This window comes from Pollachius pollachius, assembly GCF_949987615.1.
Source record: "Pollachius pollachius genome assembly, chromosome: 13".
NCBI lineage: Eukaryota > Metazoa > Chordata > Actinopteri > Gadiformes > Gadidae > Pollachius > Pollachius pollachius.
In genome coordinates, this window is record NC_136946.1 from 1,657,263 (window position 1) to 1,667,015 (window position 9,753).

The 9,753-nt window shown below is 50.2% G+C and overlaps 1 pseudogene across 1 annotated transcript; it reads right to left on the reverse strand.

Annotated features, from left to right (window-relative positions):
• Positions 1-2,104: 2,104 nt before the first annotated feature.
• LOC307084807 (class I histocompatibility antigen, Gogo-C*0101/C*0102 alpha chain-like) lies at positions 2,105-7,022 on the reverse strand (annotated as a pseudogene). The gene is made up of 6 exons: positions 6,996-7,022; positions 4,844-4,904; positions 4,138-4,436; positions 3,643-3,747; positions 2,608-2,726; positions 2,105-2,365 (listed from the first exon to the last, which is right to left on the reverse strand). The product of its transcript is annotated as a class I histocompatibility antigen, Gogo-C*0101/C*0102 alpha chain-like (transcript).
• Positions 7,023-9,753: the final 2,731 nt, after the last annotated feature.

Sequence of the window (9,753 nt, forward strand, 5' to 3'; positions counted from 1 at the left end):
AAATGCACACACACACACACACACACACACACACACACACACACACACACACACACACACACGGATCTGACTGGGGATAGGATAAGTTAATTCACTTGAGGTGGTAAACTGGTTTTGTTTTTAAACTGTCTCTTGCAAGAAGGACTGTCTAGACTAGGCTACTTATAAATATATTATAAATATAAATATATTTTTTACCCAAAAATTATATTCGGGGTTAATTAAATAATATCCGGGATTTAGCCCGGAATAAAACAGCATAGTGACACCACCGGTCAATGCATTGTGTGTGTGTGTGTGTGTGTGTGTCTGTGTGTGTGTGTGTGTGTGTGTGTGTGTGTGTGTGTGTGTGTGTGTGTGTGTGTCTGTGTGTGTGTGTGTGTGTGTGTGTGTGTGTGTGTGTGTGTACCAGTGACCACTATAAGCGGATAACTTGGAGGCAGGCTGTCCTGCTCACCCAATTAGAAGCAATGCATGGTAATAGTATTTTCTAAAGTATTAATTAATCGGCTGACAACTCTGTCCCCTTTTCTCCCTTTCATTCCAACCCGTGAGCACCGCTAGTCTCCCTTCTCTGCCGAATGCATTTTTGAAAAAAAGAATAAGAATCAGTTTTTAAAATCCTTAGAAGTGGTGCATGCCTCAAATCCTGTTATGCATCCGATGAGCTGCGTTTTAGGGGATAAAATAATTTATTTTATTTTATCCCAAAAAATATATAATAATATAATAATAATATTACTAATAATAATAATTATTATCACACCGTTGCTCTCCCCTGGCTTTTTTTTACAACTCGACCGCTGGTCGACTTGTCGAATTCAATCCATTTAACTTAAACAATCATGTTGTGCTGAGCAGCAGGGGAAGGATGAGGCGGGAGCCCAGGTTTAGCAGTCGGCCACAGTTCCGCGCCCCACACACCGCTCGACAACGGAACTGCCTTTAATAACACCAGCACGGTGCACACTAAAACACGCGCCACCATTCAACGACACTAACACTTTCAGTAATGGTGCAATGAACACAACATGAGCACAAGAGTCACAAACACACCCCAACATCGATGAACCCCAACCCATGAACCCTGATTAGTTTACCAACCACAAATGCCCCAGGAGGGCCCCGAAACGGTCCAACCCCCTTTTTGTAAATTCCCTGTTAGTTTGTTATATCGTATCGCATATAAACATATAATGTATATTGTTATTTCTATTCAGGCACTTGGGACGGCCCAGGTAGCGCCACAGGGTCCTAGAGTTTTACGAGGTGCACGGGACTACGTCAGAGTTCGCTGCGCCTCAATTGCATAACCCGCAATGACTGAGAATGCGTTCGTGAAGAGTGAGTTAATACTGAACGACGTATATTAATGTATATTTATGCAGGATAAATGCAGTCCGCAATTCTGTTCCATATAGTGGCCGTGATTTGTGTGTTTGAGTTTCTGCTATTGTGTTAGTTGATTCACTCTTTAATCGGGCAGCTAGTGTACAAGCCTGCACCTCGTGTAGACATTGCATATGTGTACGTCACTCTGAGCAGTAGAACCCCCAGAATCCTTAGCGAAGGCCCTCGTCTGCCAGACCCCAGAGTCAGCAGGAGCCCTGGGGGTGCTGTCGGGGACCACCTCCTTCGGGGCCCCCACCGGGTTCCGTCGTAGGGGGCCGTTGGAGCGCCGTTCGGGGACCCCGTCCTCCGCCGCCCTCCGACGTCTGGCCCGTCGACGGCCACGCCGGCGGCTGGGACGAGGAGCAGCCCTCCCCCAGGCCCAGCCGCCCACACGGCGGCGGCTCCAGGTCCCGCGGCCTCGTGTTCCGGTTCTCGTCCCGCCCGGACCGGAAGGCCGCTGTCTTAGGGCCCCGGGAGAGGGCTGCCCCGGCCGCGGCCCCCCGGGCCCCACAGCGACGGCAGCAGTGCTTGGCCGGACCAGACCGGTCCTGGCCATCCTCCTCCGTGGAAGGCTGCTGGCTGGGTCGGGGGAAGAGGGCGACCTCGGCCCGTTGGGCCTCGTCCAGAGCCGCACCGAGGGTCTGGGGCCTGGGGAGGCGGACGTGTTGCCCCAGACGTTCCGCCGCAGGTCCCCGCAGGAAGGCGTGCAGGGCTAGGTCCTCCCTGAACCGGGGGTCCCGGCGTGGAACTGGACATCCGCGGCAGACGTCCCCAGGCGCTCTCCCTCCTGGCGGCAGCCGCTGGCCGGTTGTTCCCGGCTCTTGTCACTGAAGACCCGTTCGCCGAACCGCCCCTCCGACGGCCTGGTCAGGGCCTGGAGGTCCTGCTGGTCTCCGGAGGTTAGGTCCAGGAGAACCTTTCCCGCTGTCCCCTCCAGCGCCAGGGCGAGGTGGACGACCGCCTCTCCGGCGCCCTAGCCACTCAGCGAGCCGGAACTGGGCCAGGTACGGCTCCAGCTGCGTTGTTGGTGAACTTTGGCAGCTTCACCGCCATCCTTGCCACCAGGGGGCGGTGGACAGCTGCCAGTTCTTCGTCCGGGACCACCGGGGGGGCGCTGCGCTCCCACCGCGCAGGGTGTGTCGGCGTCGGTTGGGGGCTGCCATGGGCTCGACCGTCAATCCCACTCCTCTCTCCACGTGCGCAGGCCAATCCCACTTCTGATACCAATGTGGCGAGCGGCACGGGAAGGGTGAGACGGGAGCCCAGGTTTAGCAGCTGGGCCTCAGGAGCCGGATTCTGCCCCTCAGTGTTCTCAGAGCTGGTGTCAGAAGAACCTGGGATGGAGCAGAACGGGAGGAGGTGAAGTCATGAGCTAGATGTATCTAGATCTATAGAGCTGTACAGTCCAGTGAGCTAGATGTATCTAGATCTATAGAGCTGTATAGTCCAGTGAGCTAGATGCATCTAGATCTATAGAGCTGTATAGTCCAGTGAGCTAGATGCATCTAGATCTATAGAGCTGTATAGTCCAGTGAGCTAGATGCATCTAGATCTATAGAGCTGTACAGTCCAGTGAGCTAGATGTATCTAGATCTACAGAGCTGTACAGTCCAGTGAGCTAGATGTATCTAGATCAACAGAGCTGTACAGTCCAGTGAGCTAGAAGTATCTAGATCTTCAGAGCTGTATAGTCCAGTGAGCTAGATGTATCTAGATCTATAGAGCTGTACAGTCCAGTGAGCTAGATGTATCTAGATCTATAGAGCTGTACAGTCCAGTGAGCTACATGTATCTAGATCTATAGAGCTGTATAGTCCAGTGAGCTACATGTATCTAGATCTATAGAGCTGTATAGTCCAGTGAGCTAGAAGTATCTAGATTTACAGAGCTGTATAGTCCAGTGAGCTAGACAAGTCGCCAAGGTCTCTGTATTGGTAGTAGCATTAATCATAAGAGCACAACTGCACTAAAACACATTTTACTCACCAATTGGTTTGTGACGCTTGTCTGAATCGAAGGATCAAGAGAAATGATTAGTGTTGAATATCCTCATGCTATTATACTTTAATATTCTTAATGCAACAACATCTCTGTGGACATTGGAGAAGGTTCATCATTCAGAGGTGGAGAGGTTTCTACCATCAGACCTCCAGTCTATGAAGACAACCAATCCAATTCTAGGAAGGGGACAGGAAGTAGGAGCAGGTGGAGATCAGGTGTTTGTCCTCCTGGAGAGTTTGATCCACTCACCGTTCCTCTTCTGGTACACAAAGATTCTAACAACAACAGCAGCAGCAACAACAACAGCAACAACAGCGACACCAGCGACGAGGAAAACAAGGATGTGACTCTTGCCTTGAAGGTAAATACAGAAAATAAAATCAGGTGTGTAATAATAGATGATGGACAGAGACCCTCCCCCATCCATCCCTCCATCGTTGAACCACATGTCTACGGTCACGTGATGCTACACACACGACTTACACAACGTCAGTGTAACTATTCCTCTAAAATCTGTTCTGGAGCTCAGGGTCACTTAGGGCTGATCTGAGCCTAACCCTATTCATAGAACTAATTTACCCACAATCCACCGTGTTCTGCTGCAGTGAGCTACTCCTGAGAGCTGTGTGTTCACCCAGTAGCTTCAGCAGTGTCCAGGTAGACCTGGCAGTGGTTGTGATGAGGTCAGGTGGAGGTGGTGAGACATGTGTTCCCCACCTCCATCCCCTCCAACACCAGTCTTACCCCCGTTGGTCCTGATGAGGGCGGGGTCCAGGGGGGTGGAGATGTCCTCGATGCCTTTCAGCTGGACCACACACTCGTACCTCCCCAGTCCTCCTGTGGGACGGCCATGAGGTTGAGGTCCACGCTGACCTGGAAGGTCCCGTCGTGGTTGGGGAGGACCTCCCCGGGGTCCACCTGCTCCTGGAGTTCCTGGCCGTCTCTCCTCCAGAACACCACCACCCTGTCAGGGAAGAAGCCTGTAGCATGGCACACCACTGGGGAGGAGGGGCTCCTCTGGAGCAGAGACACCCGCGGACGCTCTGGAGAGAGGGGGGGGGGGGGGAGAGAGAGAGAGAGAGAGAGAGAGAGAGAGAGAGAGAGAGAGAGAGAGAGAGAGAGAGGGGAGAGAGAGAGAGAGGGGGGGGAGAGAAAGAGAGAGAGAGAGAGGGGGAGAGAGAGAGAGAGGGGGGAGAGAGAGAGAGAGAGAGAGAGGGGGGGGAGAGGGGGAGAGAGAGGGGGGGGGAGGAGAGAGGAGTGAGAGAGAGAGAGAGAGAGAGAGACACAGCAACAGAGAGAGAGAGAGAGAGAGAGAGAAAGAGAGAGTGAGGGGAGAGAGCGAGGGGGGTGGGGTAGGGAGAGAGAGACAGGTGTACAGTCTGTTCCTGTAGTGTATCAGTTCATCCACCAGACATGAGTCTGTCATAGCCAGCAGGTCATGTGACTCTACCTGTTCTCTGCAGAGTGCTCTTCCCATAGCTCAGGTGCTTCTTCCGCCAATCAACACAGTACTACAGTTTGGTGGTGACAGCCTGACGTACTGGAGCGACCCAGGTCAGGGTCTTCAGGTCATCCCACTCACAACCAGACATCTTCTGAGCAACTGAGAGAGAGAGAGAGAGAGAGAGAGAGAGAGAGGTTAACCGTCCGTCTGACGGTTAACTGTCTGTCTGCTCCCGGGGGACGCCGTGGCCCCCATACGGTGGGGGCCACGGCGCAGTGTGGCCCTCAGGGTGGCCCCCCCCCCCCCCGGGCCCCGGTGGTGGAGCCTCAACGGGGAGCCGCTGAGGCTCCACTGCCCGGTGGACGTGGACCCCCCCCCCTGAGGCTGAGCTGGACCCCCGGGGTGGTGCTGGTTCGACCGCAGACCGCCGGCCGCTACGCCGCGCTGCTCAACGGCACGCTGGCAGTGCGGCAGGCGACGCCCCGCGGCAGGCGACGCCCCGCGGAGGTTGGGGTGGTGTTGCACCCCGCCCGCATCTCTCCCCCCCTCCCCCTTAGCCACGCGGTGGGCGTGGCTTCCAAGGAGACCTACCTCAACGTCTCCTGAGGGAGGGGTCCGCGATGGATCAGGGGCTTTAAGGGAGTTTTAAGGTGCAGCCTCCAGGGAAGACGTCCTGCCTTGGAGGGATTAGTGGGTTCAACACGTTGGGGGTGGGTCGGGGGGAGCACGCATATACACACCGCATACACACACGTTTACATTTACATTTAGGGCATTTAGCAGACGCTTTTATCCAAAGCGACTTACAATAAGTGCATTTGTTACAATAAGTACATTTGTCATAAGAAGTGAAACAATATATCGCTGTCGGTACAGTAAAGATGTTCATAGAACCAAGTGCAAGTATTACAATCGCTAGGCTAACCCATTCCCCGTGTAAAGCAGCGATAGCAGCTACTGTAGATGCTACACAATTAAGTACCTTGAATAAGTGCAATGTACAAGTGCCAGGACGTACAACATTCAATGGTGGCTGTGCATTGGTTTCTATGCAGAGTCGAGTTGAACTCTGAACAGGTGAGTTTTGAGTCCTTCATGCTTTCCAATTCTACACTCTTTCACATCGTATGGTGCCACTGAGGTACTCAGGGGACGAATTACTAAGGATAAAATGGGATTTAATTTTCTAAACTTTGATTACCAGCTTCATTAGATGAGCGAAGGCTAAATAGGCACTGAGAGTTTTGCAGTTAGACTCCCTAATGAAATGTGTTTTTCAATCTGCAATGAGGACATTACCATTAAATCGTTCCCTCAAATAGGCATTATTGTGCTGCATGTGTGTCGTGCAGGCATTTAATACGTGCACATTCCTTCCCCCGAATAACCTATACTTATATCCCCACTGATTCATTATAAGAGGAACACACAATAATTGTGCACACTGGCTGGAAATTGAGCTTTATAATTGTGTGTAGCCAAGTCACAGGTTGGTCTCTTAAACCGTGCAGAGACACTTTCCCAAGGTTCCTTCTGACAAGGTGAACAACAAAAGAAAAACAATGCGAATAATCGGATCGTCGTCTGAAGGATACTTCAACGTATGGAGGAGCTGACCGCTAAATAGTTTCTCTTTGGAAGAGGCTCAGGTTCAGCATCGATCCACTCCGACCAGAGGAATGGTTAACGTGAGAATCAAATAGCTACTCCATTTCTTGCGTTGTCCTTTTTCAATCAGAGGACCCTGGATAGTGTGTAAGATGTAAAGAGAAACGTAGAAAAGTTGAGAAGTAGGCTAAGAGCTGTTTAAGCTCTGAATCGCAAACTCCTCCCCCCACGCGCAAACTTCCCCCCCTCAAATTTCCCCGGTGATAAACGCAAGCAAAAGCGTCAGACGGACGATCAGAGACGTTTCAAAGCATTGTTGACTAATGTACGCGCCACACACACATGCACACACGCACGAACACACGCGTGCGTTGAAAGACAACCGCAAAATCGATCCCACATCCCCGCAATGTCTTGCGATATTGATATCCCCCCCTCCCCCCTTCCTTCTGTTTTAACGGCGTCGCCGTCCACAAACTCTCCCAGGTAAGACGTTCTGTCTATAGACTGTAGAAATTGCGATAAAAGAAGTGAAGAGACAATTACTCACGTCGACAAGCAACGGCAGGTCGTTCATTTTGTCATGAATAAAAAGCTGTTAAATTCAAACATCGCGCCGACCGGCATATCAACACACAAGTCACCAGTGTTGGGAGTAACGCGTTACAAAAGTAATGCATTACAGTAAAGCATTACTTTTTGCTGTAACGTGGTAATGTAAGGCATTAGAATTTTTTTTTTTATATTTTACTCGGTACAAATCTCAGTAACGCGTGTTACAAGGCATTTTGAACCCAAAATGAACTTGTGTGTTGTTTTTATACAAATTCGCCAACGCTGCGAGATTCGCAGAGGAGAAAATAATCTGCGCAAACGTTCCTTCCTCTTACTGCTAGAGGAGAAGATCACGGCAGCAGCGGAGTCCAGGGGGACTGGTTGTAGTCTTTTCGCTCGGTTCTCCGTATCAACCGTAGGGCTAGAACGGAGCGAAAAGACTACAACAAGACTTTCTCTCCATTGAAACCCATTCATATTTTTCGATCTCATAGGTCCCATGGGCTCTACCGGAAGGGGTGTAACTTCGCCAGTCTATTTCATCCTAGACAAACTGGAAACTCTAGTTTGTCTAGCTCTATGGATTTCAATATGAATACCTAAAGCTACAGTTTTTCTATTATAAAAGAATAACTCACCACATCACCTCCTGCTGTGTAATGAGCTGCATTGAACGCAAGATCTATATATATATACACCAAATCCATATTTCCTGTTATTTTGGTGAAAGTAATGCAAAAGTAATGTAAAAGTAGTGTAATGCCTTACAATTCAAAGACAGTAGTGTTGTAATGTAACTAATTACTTTGAAATGACAGTAACAAGTAATAAATAATGCATTACTCTTTTGAAGTAAATTGCCCAACAGTGCAAGTCACGTGATTTTAAAGAGACAGCGTCCCTATAACACAGAACGAAAACATGTCAATAACACAGTAAATTATGTCAGGTGAATTATGTCTTTAGAGTCCACCACAAGACTACACTTTGTTCCTCCAATGTAATATTACATTGGAGCAACATAGTTATGTTGCTAGTTTAATATATATATATACCAAATATATATATAGATTACATTTTTCAATCCAAGCTGAAGTCCCTGTACTGTGCTGTCGCCCCCTAGGGGCCTGGAGGACTTCCAGACGGTGTGGAACCACACAGGGGAGCGGCGCTGGGACATGGGACCCGTCCCCAGCTGTCTGGGGGCCTTCACCCTGAGGGTCCGGGCGGAGGCCGGGGCCAGGGCGAAGTCCTCCACACCCCCGCTGAGAAGAGTGAGACCCCCCCCCCACCTGTCTACGAGGCTAGACACACACACACACACACAGCGAACTCACACGCATACACAAACACTGAACACACACGCACACACACACGCACACACACACACACACACACACACCAAACACACACACACGGGTGACGGGGGGTGGGGGATTGAGAGGGAGACGGGGGGGAGAGGGAGAGAGAGACGGGGAGAGAGGGAATCGGAGAAAGAGAGAGACAGAGAGAGTGTGTCCGGCCGTCTGTCTGTGGTTTCTTTCTACAACCGACACAGAGACACTGACGCTCACCCCCCCCCTCCCCAAAACCACAACCCAGGAGGGTAAAACATTTGTTGTTCCATTTATAATTTCTGATTTATATATTATTATTCTTAAGGCACTTATAATAATAATAATAATAATTGATCCGTTTTTTATAGCGCTTTTCTAAGTACTCAAAGATGCTTTACAAATAAGAAAGGAATTCATACAGACAGTACAGACACTCAAACAAAAGGGGAAAATAAATAAATAAACAACACCACAACAATAGACAACACATTAAGAGAGCGGGAGAGAGTGGAAGATGGCGGAGGATGATTTGTCAGATGTCGTAGGTGGTCCTGAAGAGATGGGTTTTAAGTTGACTTTTGAATGAACAGAGTGTGTCAGAGTTTGGGATGGCCAGAGGGAGGGCGTTCCAGAGGGTAGGGGCGGCGAAGGCTCTGTCCCCCAGGGTGCGGTACTTGGTCCTGGTGATGGAGGTGAGAAGGTTGGCATCAGCGGAGCGTAGGCGGCGAGTGGGGAGTGGCGTTGGAGGAGATCTGTTATGTACGAGGGTGCAAGGTTGTTTAGCGCTTTGTAGGTGCTGAGGAGGATCTTGTAATTGATGCGTTGTTTTATTGGAAGCCAATGAAGTTGACGGAGGACGGGAGTAATGTGTTCTCTGGAGGGGGAGTTAGTAAGCAGTCGGGCAGCAGAGTTTTGTACATATTGCAATTTTTGAAGAATAGTGGCGGGGAGGCCATACAGAATGCTATTGCAATAGTCGAGTCTGCAAGTGATGAAGGCCTGGATTAGTGTTTCGGCAGCTGAGGATGAAAGGGTGGGTCGAAGGCGTGCAATGTTGCGGAGGTGGAAGAAGGATGCAAGTCACTGATGTGTGACTTCAAGGAGAGCGTGGGGTCCATGATGATGCCGAGGTTTCTGACCAGGGGGGAGGGAGTGACAGAGTGACCATCGATGCAAAGTGATAAGTTCTGGGAGGTGGGGATGATGGTTTTTGGGCCGAAGATGATAATTTCAGTTGTATTGCCGTGGAGTTTGAGGAAGTTGTGGTCCATCCAGGTTTTGATGTCAGTGAGACAGTTGGTGAGAGTGGATAGGATGGCAGGAGTAATGGCTTTGGTGGTGATATATAGTTGGGTATCGTCGGCGTAACAGTGAAATTGAAGATCATGGCAGCAGATGATCTGACCTAGTGGGAGC